The sequence below is a fragment of the Peromyscus eremicus genome, chromosome 6 (genome assembly GCF_949786415.1).
Source record: "Peromyscus eremicus chromosome 6, PerEre_H2_v1, whole genome shotgun sequence".
NCBI lineage: Eukaryota > Metazoa > Chordata > Mammalia > Rodentia > Cricetidae > Peromyscus > Peromyscus eremicus.
The window spans coordinates 110,962,715-110,978,004 of record NC_081421.1 but is presented as its reverse complement, the minus strand read 5'-3'; positions in this window follow the sequence as shown (position 1 = coordinate 110,978,004).

Genomic DNA, 15,290 nt, shown 5'->3' with positions numbered 1-15,290 from the left:
TTTGATTTCTTAATCTCAATATTTGCTTCTTGACTCTACCAATTTTGTTGACTTTAATGTACAAATAAAATCTGTGAGATTCTGAATCAAATACACATCACACACTAGTTTCATTCTGGTCATTTCGATAAAGAGAAATTTTTAAAAAATCAGGAAAATATTTAAGCTGATATTTATACTGATTATTAATTATATGATGTTTATGTGGTTAACAGAGAATGAAGCAGATAAATCTACCCAAAGAGTCTGCTTTATGTAGCTTCATTTTCATGTTTCAAAACAATAAACAATCCAGAGTTTCATTCAAATAAAAAAAAAAGATGATATAGGATCAATCTTGTCCTGTTGAGGGGTATATATATATATATATATATATATATATATATATATATATATATATATGAGTGTTTTCTGTACTTTTAGTTCAGTAACAGATAGCAGTAATATCTATTAAAAAAATTCAAAGTCTGAGATCATGATGGTGTTGTTTCCATGTTAGAGCATTCTATGGAAAAATATATAGTTATTGTGAATTTCTAACCTCAAGTTAGTGCTATGTTTTAATTTCCATAAAGCCTTTTTACTGTCCAAATATACAATAGTTTGGTGGTAATTTATGAGTTGAAGAGTCTTATAGTGTTTCTAGAGAAAGGGGAATTCTCATCTTTTGTTTAATTCAATTGTGACCCTCACTTTCCCTTATAGTTTGATAAATATATATTATCAGAAGACAGACAGAACTCTATTGCAGTGATTCTCATGCTCAAAACTTCATGTTACCTGTACAATGATTTATATATGTCTCTCAATATGGAAAGAGCCACTACTTTTGGTCCATTATATATGATTTTTTCATTTCTTTTAGTTTTTGAATTTATAATATAATAGCATCACTTCTCCTTTTCCTTTTGTCCCTTTAACCTCGCTCATATACCTGTCCATTACTTTCTTTCAAGTTCTTGGCCTCTTTTATTCACTAATTGTTATTGTATGTACACACACACACACACACACACACACACACACACACACACACATATAGTTAAATAAAACATGCTGTGTCTTTAAAAAAAAGATATATAGAGCATAGCCTGTCAGTGAGATTTAGAAACAACAAAATCTGTACTCATTTCTAGAAGTATTTGCAAGAGACAGTGCACTTTGAACTATTTCCTTTAAGTATGAATTATTTTATATTTTATTGTACTGATTAAATGATGAAAAAGAAACATGCTTTACAAGTAGATTCAGTGGATATTGCCTCTTTTAGTATAATGAACTCAACAAAAATACAAGTAAGCCAAAATGAGATATTGCTTTATGCATGTATTTTGTAACAATAATAAGTCTTCCAGAGACTGGGGAGACAGCTCAGTTGATAAATTGCTTGTGTTAAAAGCATGAGAATCTGAGTTTGATTCCCAAAACCACTTAAAAATGCCAGATGTGTGGCACATGCTGGTAATCACTATTCTGGGGAAGGAAAGATAGAGCTCTGAGCCTCACTAATCAGCTAGGCTAGCCAATTGGTGAGCTGCAGCCCAGTGAGAAACTTTGTCTCAAAAGAGGTAGCTAGTATTTCTGCTTATGACACCCAACATGGTCTTCTAGCTTCAAACATATGTGCATGTATGTACATAATACACACACACACACTCACACTCACACGTATACTATTATAGGGGCATACAGATTTTCTTGTAAATATAACTAATGTCTGCCCTTTTCACAACTTTTAGAAGAAAATAAATAATTCATAATCTTAGTCTACAATATAAAGGAAAGACGATTAATTCTACAATTATAAGAAAAAGTTAAAAATACATGAAATGGCCCCAAACAAATAGATCTATTAGTTCATTGAGATATATCAACATTATGAAATGTTTAAAAGAAAGAAAGTACTATATTTCATTGAAAAGAAGCATGAAGAAAAGAAGCCTGATAAAGAAATATTTTTTTTAAAAGGCACAGATGTTTGTCATAGAATTTTGCATAAATATGGATGTAGGGAATATTTTAAATATCAAAGTTAAATAAATGTTTATCACTAAATATTGAAGTTTTTAAAAATTTACATTATTTATGCCTAAATAATGAGGATAAAATGTATTGATGTTCTTAGTTTTATACTTTAATTAATCTTTCCCTTTTAAAGTGTTTCCTTAATGGGGAAAAAAATCCTAGCTATTTTATTCTCACATATAGTTAGTTTTACAGTTTCACCCCGAAGAGTAACAGCCAAGGAAATCATAGCTTCAGGTTTCATGGTGATTAATTTAAAACTGAACTGGAGGACACAAATAACCTTCAACTTTTATCAGTGGATAACTCCCAGAGACATTCATCTCCCTACGAAAATCCATCTCCCAACAGGACAGCAGCAGACTTTCCTGACATCCCTCAAAACACAAATGCACTGGATGTCAAGCCATGCAATTCCACATGAAAAAAAGATTTTTGAGCCAGGCCATGGTGGCGCATGCCTTTAATCCCAGTACTCGGGAGGCAGAGGCAGGTGGATCTCTGTGAGTTTGAGGCCAACCTGGTCTACAAAGCGAGTTCCAGGAAAGGAGCAAAGTTACACAGAGAAATCATGTCTTGAAAAACCAAAAAAAAAAAAAAGATTTTTGATAAATCACTCTGTCCAAATCAACATCTATTATAAATTTCATTGATGCTCATGAACAGTATTTCTACTTGTTTTTGTCTTTCTCAAATGCATTGTAAGAACTAGAAATGGCTAATGTAAGTGTAATTCTAATACAGCTATGTAGCTGGAGTTTTCCTGCCTTGTTCACAGTCAGGACAAATCTGTCACCTGCAAGTCCCACAGTCGCTCAGACTCAACCAAGTAAACACAGAAACTTATATTGCTTACAAACTGTATGGCCATGGCAGGCTTCTTGCTAACTGTTCTTATAGCTTAAATTAATCCATTTCCATAAATCTATACCTTGCCTCGTGGCTCATGGCTTACTGGCATCTTCACATGCTACTTGTCATGGCGGCGGCTGGCAGTGACTCCCTCTGCTTTTCTGTTCTCTCAATTCTCTTCTCTGTTAGTCCCGCCTATACTTCCTGCCTGGCCACTGGCCAATCAGTGTTTTATTTATTGACCAATCAGAGCAATTTGACATACAGACCATCCCACAGCACAGCTACTTTATTTTCATTTTCCAGGTTTTTTTTGAGTTCTACTAATAATATCCATTTTTATTCAAAAATCTAAAATAAAAATTTATGACCTTTAAAAACATAATATTTCTCCATCATGTTTCTTTTCCTTGATGTTTCCTCTCAATGCAAAATAGCAACTTTCTTTCCATTAAGTGTTTAGTAAAGTTGATATATCTCATTGAACTAATACATTCCTTTGTTTGGAGCCATTAGATTTATTTTTAAATTTTTCTTATAACAATAGATTAAGGTTACGAACTCTTTATATGTTTCTGAAAAGTTCTCTGAAGCTGCTTTTAAAGGGCAGAAAATAAGCTACATTGACCATTGCAAAAATCTGTATGTGCCTATGTTCAACAAAATTGCTGGCTCTGGCAAGATGACTCAGTGAGTAAGGGCACTTGCTCCTAACCCTGATTACCTGGTTCAGTTCCAAGGACCCACAGAGGAAGGAGGAAATTAATTCCCAAAAGTTATTCTCTAACCTCCATATTCTTACTATGGCATGCTCCTACCTCTCAAAAAACTGTTTAAATAAGTATAAAACACAAATTAAACCAGAAAATAATACTTTCTAGTGTCAATATTACATAGAAAATTAAGAAAATATTTTTGTTATTGCTTCATTTTGGAATATAATGAACAAAAGTAGATGGGAGCAATGAGATATAATATATATATATATATATATATATATATATATATATATATATGTAGTTATTGTTATTTGTTTTGAATGATGTGACAAATTTGACTAAATTTCACATTCAGCCTTGTAACATGGCTCTTAAAGTGTCTTTTCCCAAAGTTTTACTAAATTTTGTTAGCTTCAGCAAAGCCTTAGTGAGATGAATACGATTAAACATTCCTCTATTCCACAAGTTCTAGAGTAGAGTTTATAAAGATAGGAGACAGGAAGAATAGGTTGTGAGAATCTTGGATGAAAAGACTGCTGTTAAGCCAGACTGATCTCATTCCAATGGCAAAGAATCTGGGATGAAGTATGTTCTCTTAATGGATTTGTTCATCCAGGTAATGATTGGAGGCTAATTTATTGTTGACACTAATATCAGTAAAACATCGGTGTGTATGTGTGCCAGTGTGGGTTTATATGTGCCACGTGCATGCAGTAGCCTAAGGAAGCCAGAAGAGGCAATCAGATACTGCTAGAAGTAGAGCTATAGAGATACAGTTGTGTGCCACAATCTGGGTGCTCAGAACAGAACCTGGGTCCTCTGCAAGATCAGTGAGCATTCTTAACCACTGAACCGTCATCTCTCCAGCCCCTGGTGGATTTTTTTTTATTGATGACTCCCTCTAGTGAGTTAAGAAACCCAAGCAGGAGCTGAGGATACACCTCAGTCAATAAAGTCCCTGCTGTGCAAATACGAGGACCTGAGTTTGAAACCTAGAGACACATGAAAGCCTGTTGTGGTGATATGCATCTATTACCCCAGTGCTGGGGATTAGAGACTGGAGTATCCCCGGAGCTTGCTGCCAACCCAAACTAAACAGTTGGTAAATCCAAGTTCAGTGTGAAACTCTGTCTTAAAAAATCATGGGAGACATCATGCACTGTAGACAGAGAGCCCCAGAAAACTGTGAGCTAGAACTGACCTGAAGGCTGACTCCATGAGAGTCCTATCTTTCATAGTACCAGAAAGTGCCATGCAAACTTCCAATGGAGGGAAGCAACCAACCTTCCTACCCAGCTATGAAACATGAACTACGAACTACACCAATTCTTAGTTTGGCACGTTAGCCATAAGGGTACAATAGTGGCACAAACCATTGATGGTAATTAACAGCTCTCTATCCTGACTTAAGACCAACTAAACAATATCAAACATGCCTGGTACTGAAACATAGTCAACTACTCAGAGCTTGCAGAGTTGTGGAGCCCAGTTCTAATGGATACATCTATAAAACATTCCTGCACCTGAGGCTCAGGGCATATTGTAGAAGAGTAAGTAAGAAGACGTTAAGAGCTGGAGACAGGGGATCAGAGAGATTTTTGTGAGATTATATTTCCTAATAATGTCAAAAGTTACACATAAAATGTCTTAACAAAATCACTGTTAAACATGAAATGAACTGGGACAATAGCAATATACTTCCAAAGTGGACCTAGTATGGTAAGGGAATCCCAGGAACATCAACCTTATCCTAAAAAATACAGGCAACTAAGGAGTTCTGAGAACATGAGAAACAGTCATCTCCATGGAACAGCATACCAACTGGTTACCCAATACCAATGGTCAGCTCTGAAAACATATATGAGTAACATTATACATACCAAACAGTTTGTATTTGGAGATATATATTTATTTATAAATTTTTAAAAAGGGGCCATGCATTTGAAAGAGAACAAGGAGGGGTAAATCAGAAGGTTTAAAGAAAAAATGGGGAAAGGAGAAATGATTTAATTATATCATAAACTGAAAAATAAAACACTGAAAATTAAACAAAACAGAGAGGAGTAAAGGGGGGCACTCTTCACAATATCAGTCTCTTGTCTTCACATGCTTACACACCATGTGCATGTACTTGAACATAGATATATAACATGTGTAAATGTGCATGAGCACACACACAGTTCAATAAAAAAGAAAGAAAGAAGAAAACACAACCAAAATGAAGCTTTGGTTTAGGAGATTCTTAGTGCTACATGAACATCCATTGCTGGTCAAGTAATCACTATTCTGTATGTCCAGAGCCTGAAGTTTGAGCTTTAGATTGTGATAAGAAGATACAGCTGCTCTGTTTCTGTTATTTCACTCTGTGCTTACAGATTTTCCCAAAAGTTGCTAGTTTAGTCAGGAGAAATGAAAACACCTTCCATCTCAGCATCTCAAGAAAGGCAGTCATTTGATTGGCACTCCAGGTAGAATGCTGATCCACACAACAGTAACCATGGAAATGAATGCCATAGAAACCAGCTAGCGATCTATTGCATGCCACTGCATGCATGTCTATCAGAAAGCAATTTACATATGTATCACTCTATTAGAAGACTTTTGCCATAAAATTAAGTGCAATGTTTATGGACAATTTGGCCTAAATAGTTAGTAAGCAATCAGAATAAAAAGTTCACGATAAATCAATACTTATGATGTTAAAAAGAATAAGAACTCTCTTTATGTGTTTAACAGAAGCATGTAAGCTTTATTAACAAGAACATTCACTTAGTCTTGTCTATTAGCTTTATTGCTACATTGATTGGGAAACTATAATAAAACCTTGTTGAGACTTTATAATCAAATAAAATGTAATGACAAACGAATCACATAACACGTAGGCAGGATGGGTGTTGACTACATTTTAAGGACTGCAGCAAATGCATATAATCAATAAACGGACAGTATCTAGTATTGAGGAGATGTCATGGAAATATATACATTCTCTCTAGAACATATAAGCAGCACAAGAAAATACAGATATTGGTAGATGACTAATGATTTAAGTAATAAAGCATATATTTAATGAGATAAGGTGCATTGGAGTTGGTCTAGAATGATGAAAGTACAGAAGACTAAACAGGAGATAAGAAAGGCATTTGAGAACATTAAGAAAAAAGTCCACAGACAGTTAACAGACTTGGACAGGATTATTTAATAATAATAAAAAAAGATTAATGAGAAAATCTTAGAATGTGTACTTAAGGAAAGTAGGGGAATTAAAAAGATCAGAAATCTAATGTGCTTATTAATAAGACTCAGAGGGGAAAACCAAAGTACAGGAAAATAGGAGCAACCTTGTTAGGAAGAGAGAAATGAAATTAAAACAATACTGAAAATCCCCTTTGCAAATATTACGTTAACAAAGGATTATAAAACAAATATTGGATGATACAAAACATTGTCCAGACATAGGAAGCAGGCTGCTGGGCATTGCCGTGATGAACACAGGCTGGTGGAGCTACTTTGAAGCTGGGCAAATCACTGCCACTGGGCTTTGTCACCAAGTGCACTCCTGGGTTCATATTCTGGAAAAACTGGTACAAAAATACAAGGTAAGCAACCTGCTGGGTTATTTAAAAACTGTAGTCTAACTAAAAGAAGTTGAAAAAAATTTAATTATCTGAATAGGAAACAAAGATCATGTACGAACAAACATTGTGAAATGTGGTAGGAAAACCTTTTGTACAGTCTATCTGTAATTGATATAAACATTCTTATAAGATACACACACACACACACACACACACACATACACACACACATACATACATACACCATATACATGTAAATTTAACCTCTTACATTTAAATTATGATCATTTTAATATAAAATGTATATTATTTTTTGAGATTATAACATAATTATATCTTTTTTCCCTTTCCTTCTTCCAAACCCTCTTGTGATTATCCCTACTCTCTTTCAAATTCATGGCCACATCATCTTCAATCATTACCACTTGTGTGTGTGTCTATGCCTCTGTGTCTGTGTCTTTTTGTGTACTCTTAAATAAAAAATAATAACAACGGCTGCCTAGACATGACATAAACAGTGAAGACACCAACAGACATGCTAACTTGGACAGGGAAAAGCCCATGAGTCCTACACAAAGAACTACAGGTGAGAAAGAACTGCTGAGAGGAGAAGAAATAGTCTTCCCCAGGAAGAGCACACCAATCAGTTATGTAATACCAAATGGCAGCTCTGAAAACGTATACATACAAGTCACAGTCTATGGACTAAATATGTTTTTGTGTATTTTTTGTTATTTCACTTTTTTTATTTTATAATTTAATTTAATTTACATATCAGCCAGGGATTTCCCTGTCCTCCCTCCTCCCACCCCCTCTCCCTTCCCCCTAGCCCACCCCTCATTCCCATCACCTCTAGGGCAAAGACTCCAGTGGAGGCAGGTCCAGTCCCCTCCTCACTTCACCCAGGCTGAGAAGAGTGTCCCTGCATAGGCCCCAGGCTCCAAACAACCAGCTCATACACCAAGGACAGGTCCTGGTCCCACTGCCTGGGGGCCTCCCAAACAGTTCAAGCTAATCAACTGTCTCACTTATCCAGAGGGCCTGATCCAGTTGGGGGCTCCTCAGCTATTGGTTCATAGTTCATGTGTAAGAGACCACGATAAATGAAGGCCCCATGGGAATAGGAAAAAGCAAAGTGCTAGAAAGGTCCCCAGAAATCCACAAAGATACCTCCACAATAGACTACTGGCAATGGTCGAGAGAAAGCCCGAACTGACTTACTCTGGTGATCGGATGGCCAAATACCCCAACTGTCATGGTAGAACTCTCAACCAATGATTGATGGAAGCAGATGCAGAGATCCACAGCCAGGCCCCAGGTGGAGCTCCAGGAGTCCAATCGGTGAGAAAGAGGAGGGATTGTATGAGCAAGAATTGTTGAGACCATGATTGGAAAAAGCACAGGGACAAATAGCCAAACTAGTGGAAACAGATGTTTTTATTTTTAAGATTTATTTTGTTTTGAATTTTTGTGTATGTGGGTGTATCTGTATATGTGTATGGGCACATGTGTGGCTATTTTCAGAGCCGAGAAAAGGATGTCAGAACCCTTGGAGCTGGAGTCACAGGGCTGTTGTGAGCCTCCTGATGTGGTCCTATGAATCTGACTCCAGTCCTCTGCAAACCCAGCAAGCATTGTTAGAGCTGAGCCCCTCTACAGCTTCTTAATTTTTAATTTTGAGTTTTATCTTACTGTGAATTTACGAATTAAAACGCGTGTTTCAGAGATGCAATGCTATTTTAAGACTCTGTCCTTCTGATGGAGCTTGGTGTGGAGCTCTTGCTGAGACATGTGTATAAATGTGGAATGATTAAACCAAGTTAATTAACAAATCTACCACTGAAATTTCTAGTATTTTTTTTTGTGGTGAGAGTATCTGAAATTTATCTTTTTAGTAACTTAAAATGTAAACTAACACATTAGCTGTCATCCTCTGCAATGTGTCTCGAAACATGTTCATTTTCTCTAACTTAACTTTGCATCCTTTAACCAGCATCCCTCCATAGTCATTCTCAATCCCTCCTATGCTGATGGTGGCCACTCTTCTGCTGTCAGTTTCAGTGGATCTGTGAGGTCTGTGAGAGGTACAGATGGGATGGCACTGTAGTTAGCACAAGGTCTTCCATATTCACCATGTCTCCAAAAGACAGAAAATTTCTTTGGGATTCTGAATTAGGACTGGGGCTGTAGTCAGTGGTTAACATTCCTGGCTAGTGTGCAGTAAGCCCTAGGTTAGATCCCTAGCACTCAATAAAGCTGACATGGTGTAGCATGCCTTAATCCTAGAACCTGAGAGGTAGATGCAGAAGGATCAGAAATTCAACATGCCCTCAGATATATTTTCAGGAGTGGTATCTAAATAATTTAGAAAGATAATATTTAGATTGCTGACCAAATTCCATATTCCCATAATATTTGTAATATTCTACATTTCTGCCAATAGTGATGCAAGTTTCCTGGATTCTGCCCTCATTTTTTCTAATGATTCTTAACTATTTACAGGTTGTATATAATTTTTTGACCATGCATTCTTATCCCAAGATACTCAGCAAGAATGGAAGGAGGTAATGCAGAGGAAAGGGGGTGAATTGAAAGTCTCAAATTGCCAGAAAAATCAATCTTAGTGATTCCACACGATAGATGAATTAGGCTATCAACTATGGAATACTTAACTCCCAACCCTAGAACCTCCAAATGGGCAAGCCAGCCAGCCTTCATTTTTTTTCTTATGTGTAGTTATTAGTCTATGCACAAGGAATCGTCACTGACTTCATACTATTTATTTTTATTTTTTAAAACAAGTCCTTTGTAAAATGACTTGAGTCTCCAAGATTATCTACCTAATTGGAAGTAGAGAACTTTGGATTTTTTCTTTTCACAAGTACAGACCACATAAAAGGCACAAACTCCAGCGAGGTTTCAAGCAAATGCCACTGAGGAGCAAACGCTCAAAGGCAGAAGATGCTGAGAATGGAGAACTCAAACAGAGGGGAATACAAATTGTCTAAGTTCCTCTTGAGAATGTAGAAAAAGAAGATCGAAACAGTGGGGAGGGAAGTGAGCGAGTCAAACTGTAACTCCACACACCTCCAGATGCACATTAGAAGTTCGCACTGAACACCTCTGCCTTCTGAGAAAACATGCAGTTTTTAAAATACATGTCTCACACTGCTACACAATGTTTGATTTAAGACACAGGAGAGATTTTCAACAGTCTTCTCTCCTGCAAAGAAGCTACATAAGTGAAGAAAACTAGCTTCCCATGTTACCTTTATGTGTTTTCTCAAATAGAAAATAGAGATTGCAGAAACAGGACTGGAGAGTAAAGGGTATTGTAAAGGGTACTTCTGTTTTCTTTATGCCTTCACAGGATAACCATTTTATTTAAAATCTTTTTATTTAAATTACTGCTTTCCTGTCTGGGATCTCTGAGTGAATTTTGGAAGGAGATTGATGAAAAGAGCAGACACCTGGGAATACGCCACACCAGATGGCTGGCCAGCTGAAAGTCAGGGAGCTACAGTCTGCTTTGCCTTCAGGATGACTAGGGGACCGATGACTGGTCAAGGAAATGATGGCGATACCCATGTTGAGCAGGTGGTCGATTTCTGTGGGAAGCTTGGCTCTGTGGCTCCATGAAGCCTAGGAAGAAATGCAGCAGAAAGAGCCTCTGAGTTTCCCTCATGTTCTTCTGGGTCTCAGGTTTTCCACATGATTTCTCGTAGATCAGAGAAATGAGGGTGTTAGTATCACCAATAACATTAATCACATTGCCTTCAGGATCTAACTTTAATAGAAGCAGGACCTGGAGATCTGCTTCAAATTCAATCTCTAGGCTGCAGCCTGCTCAGGCTGGAACACAATGTGTTTTATATGTTATGCCTCTTCCCCTTCGTACCTCGCACCAGTCTGTTGACCAAAATTTTCACCCTCTACTTGAACCCTAAAATAATATTCCTGTTTATAAATCTCTGAATATATCGTCATAATTAATTGTTCGTGTTGCCATTCCATGTCTATGGTACAAATTTAAAGTTTACCTTTTTGACCTTAAGAGGTTCAAGCATTCAGAGAGTTTGGAACATATTATGTCTATGCATTGATAAGGAACACTCATGGGAAATCACAATAGGGAAGAATTTAGCATTTAGTGTTATTTTTGTGTGAGAGAGAGACAGAGAGAGAGAGAGAGATTAGAAAAGTAACATTTAATGTTCGTGGGGCAAAGGATTCAATTAGATTAATTTATATTCTAGAAAATGACTGAAAAGAGTTCAGTATTTAAAATTACTTGAAGACTATTTTTCCTTTTATTGAAAATAGAATTATTTTTTCTCACATAATGTATCCTGATCACTGTAAGCACCCTCTCTACTCCTCCTAGTTTCACCTTAATTCCCTTCCTATTTGGAACCATGCCTTTTCTGGCTCTCATTAGAAAACAAACAAGCTTCTAAGGAATAATAATAAAATATAGTAAGATAAACCAAAACAGCACATCATAACAGGACAAAACAAATAAATAGAAAGAAAAGAGGCCAAAATGGGGAGGGGGCACAAGAATACAGGTACAGAGATGCACATGTTCTCATACTCAGGCATCCCATGTAGGGCTGAGTATTCCAAAGTCTCTCACAATAATGTGTGGCTGTGGGCCTCTGTATTTGTTCCTGTCTGCTGCAGGAGCAAGCTATGATAATGAATGAGCAAGGCTCTTATCTATGACTACAACAGAATGCCATTAGGAGTCATTTCACTAGTACTCTTTTGTTGTTTATTTTTAGAACAGTAGTATTTGGTTTTACTCTGGGTCCCTGGGGAATCTAATCTCAGGTTCTTGATCACCCAAGCATTGTCAGGTATGAATTACATCTTTTCTTTACTTTTTTTTTTTTTTTTCCGAGACAGGGTTTCTCTGTGTAGCTTTGTGCCTTTCCTGGATCTCGCTCTGTAGACCAGGCTGGCCTCAAACTCACAAAGATCTGCCTGCCTCTGCCTCCCAAGTGCTGGGATTAAAGGCGTGCTCCACCACCACCCGGCTAATCTTCAAGATCTTATAGCTTTTATCTGGTTAGTTTAACAAGTTCAGTAAGAGAGAGAGAGAAAGAGACCTCATTTTCTACCCAAAGAGCTTCATCACCTCTAGCTTAGACATAAAACTGAATATGAAATCTCTAGATCCCATATCTAGTTTGTTTAGGTTTATAAAGTAAAAAGCACTAGAAAAAAAGTTAGTGGAAATTTCACAGGGGTGCTGTAATAAAACTTACTTAACTCTTAAAATAACTTGATGGAAAGAAGCAGTCATAGGATGAATGCTTTAGGTATTTTAATCTGTACATTGAGTCTTTGCCATCTCATCTCCAGAACTCATTAGCATATAGCATGGATTTGAAGCATGTGCTACCAATCCTGCAGCTCAGGTAATGTGATGCTGACACATTCGCAGCAGGGATGGCAAATGAAGCCTGACTTTCTTAATGCAGACCACAGAAACAAGGAAACTTGATAACACTTCATCTCATTTAACAAATCTAAAATAAAATGTCTGCAAATTACAGAATTTCACAAGCTTGATGAAGTGCAGTTTTCATAATTGACTTATGTTGCAAATTCAAATTCAGAGCTTAATGTCTTGTTTCCACTAAATACACACTAAAATGTAATAAAGACAAACCATTTCTAAAATACAACTTAAAAAACAAAATGCAATGAAGATTAATTAATGATATTACATTTACTAATACATTGGAGATTATAGAAGAATCTTAAAATTTTGGGAAATAGGTCTTGTTTAGACATTGCTATTTTTAATTTAACTTAAAGACATAGATCTGTGTTTCTACTTATCAAGTGTATAAATACCCCTTATTTCTCATTTGCTCTGTTATTTTGTGTGGGGACATAGTTTTCTTGGAGAGACATGACACAAACGTGCTACTCACTCCAGGAAGGGAACCCACCATAGACCAGCCTAACCATTTCATCACAGTCTGACTTGATTAACCAATGATTTTTACTGGGGTATAACAGAAACAGAGCTGAGAGGTTACTTACAGGAAGAGAAATGACCCAAATCAACTGCATCTGGGAAAAATCAACTCCAGTATGGATGGTGACTCAGAAAATCTGCCTCCCTGGATCTCTCTACACAAGTTGCAAGCAGATTGACAGGTCCTAGAAATCTCTCATAGCAAGCCTGGCCAGTAGTTTATTCTGCTCACAGTAGTTTATTCTGCTCACAGTAGTTTATTCTTGCTATAAAGTTGGTATGAACCTTGGAGAATCAAGTTTCTGCTTTCCCTGACATGATATTTCTTTCTTTTTTTTTTTGAGATTGATTTGCTTATTTATTTTAGGATCTTAGAAGAATGAGAGTTTAGATGTTCTTAGCAGGAGAGATTCCTTGTCAACTACAGCACTGGCAAAAGGATAAAGAGACAGAAACAGAATGTGTGGTAGACAAAAAGAAGCCTGGGATGGGATGAGTGCCCAGCTGGTAAAATGCTTATCTTGCAATCATGAGGGCCTGAGTTCATAAACAATGTCAACAAGGTAAGGTGTGATGCTGTGCCCATGTTTTTATTATTAAGAAAATTTCTAGCCGGGCGGTGGTGGCACACGCCTTTAATCCCAGCACTCGGGAGGCAGAGCCAGGCGGATCTCTGTGAGTTCGAGGCCAGCCTGGGCAACCAAGTAAGTCCCAGGAAAGGCGCAAAGCTACACAGAGAAACCCTGTCTCGAAAAACCAAAAAAAAAAAAAAAAAAAAAAAAAGAAAGTTTCTATTCATTTTACATACCAACCACAGATCCCTTCTCCTCCCTTCTCCCACCTAACCTAACCATCCCACTCACCATTCCACCTCCTCCAAGGCAAGGCCTCCTATGGAGAGTCAGTAGAGCCTGATACACTCAGTTGAAGCAGGTCCAAGCCCCTACCCCTGCACCAAGGCTGAGTAAGGTGTCCCACCGTAAGTAGTGGGCTCCAAAAAGCCTACTCATGCTCTAATGATGGATCCTGATCCCACTGCCTGGGAAGTCCTTAAGCAGATCAAGTTACATAACTGTCTCTCTTATGCAGAGGACCTAGTCCAGTCCCATGGAGGCTCCACAGATATTAGTCCACAGTTCACGAGTTCCAACTAGTTTGGTTTGGTTGTCTCTGTATGTTTTCCCACCATGATCTTGATGTCCATAGCTTATGTATTCTTTCTTCTCTCTCTTCAACTGGATTCCTGAAGTTCAGCCTGGTGCGTGGCTGTGGATCTCTGCATCTGCTTCCATCAGTTACTGGATTGTAGCTAGAATTTTCCTGTGTCCCAGCTTGCCAGGGATCAAGACAAATCTCTCTCACCTGCCAGTCCCACAGCCTCTCGGAACCAAGTAAACATACAGAGGCTTATATTATTTACAAACTATATGGCCATTTGCTCAAACTTATTACTCACTAGCTCTTACACTTAAATTAACCCATAATTCTTATTTATGTTTAGCCATGTGGCTTAGTACCTTTTCCGAATTCTGCCTTCACATCTTGCTTCTTATGGTGGCAGCTGGCAGCATCTCCCGACTCAGCCCTCCTGTTCCCAGAATTCTACTCTTTCTTTGCCCCACCTATACTTTGTGCCTGGCTGCAGGCCAATCAGCACTTTATTTATTAACCAATCAGAGCCACACATTCATAGCATACAGATATTCACAGCACTGGGTGAAGGCTCTATAATGACAATTAAGATATTCACGAATCTGATTACCAGGATAGGCTAGTTCAGGCACCCTCTCCACTATTGCCAGTAGTCTAAGGTGGGGTCATCCTTGTAGATTCCTGGGAACACCCCTAGCACTTGGTTTCTCCCTATTCCCATGATGTCTCCCTCTGTCATGGTATCTCTTCCATTCCTCTTCCACTCCATCCCTGTTCCAGCTCAAACATTCCTTATGTTCTCATCCCCCATCCCCTACCTTCCATTGCCCCCATCACCCACAGTTTGCTCATGGAGATCTCATCCATTTCCTTTTTCCAGGGTGATCCATACATCCCTCTTGGGGTTCTACGTGTTAGCTAGCCTCTCTGGAGCTGTGGTTCGTAGTCTGGTTATCCTTTGCCTTTCATCTAGTA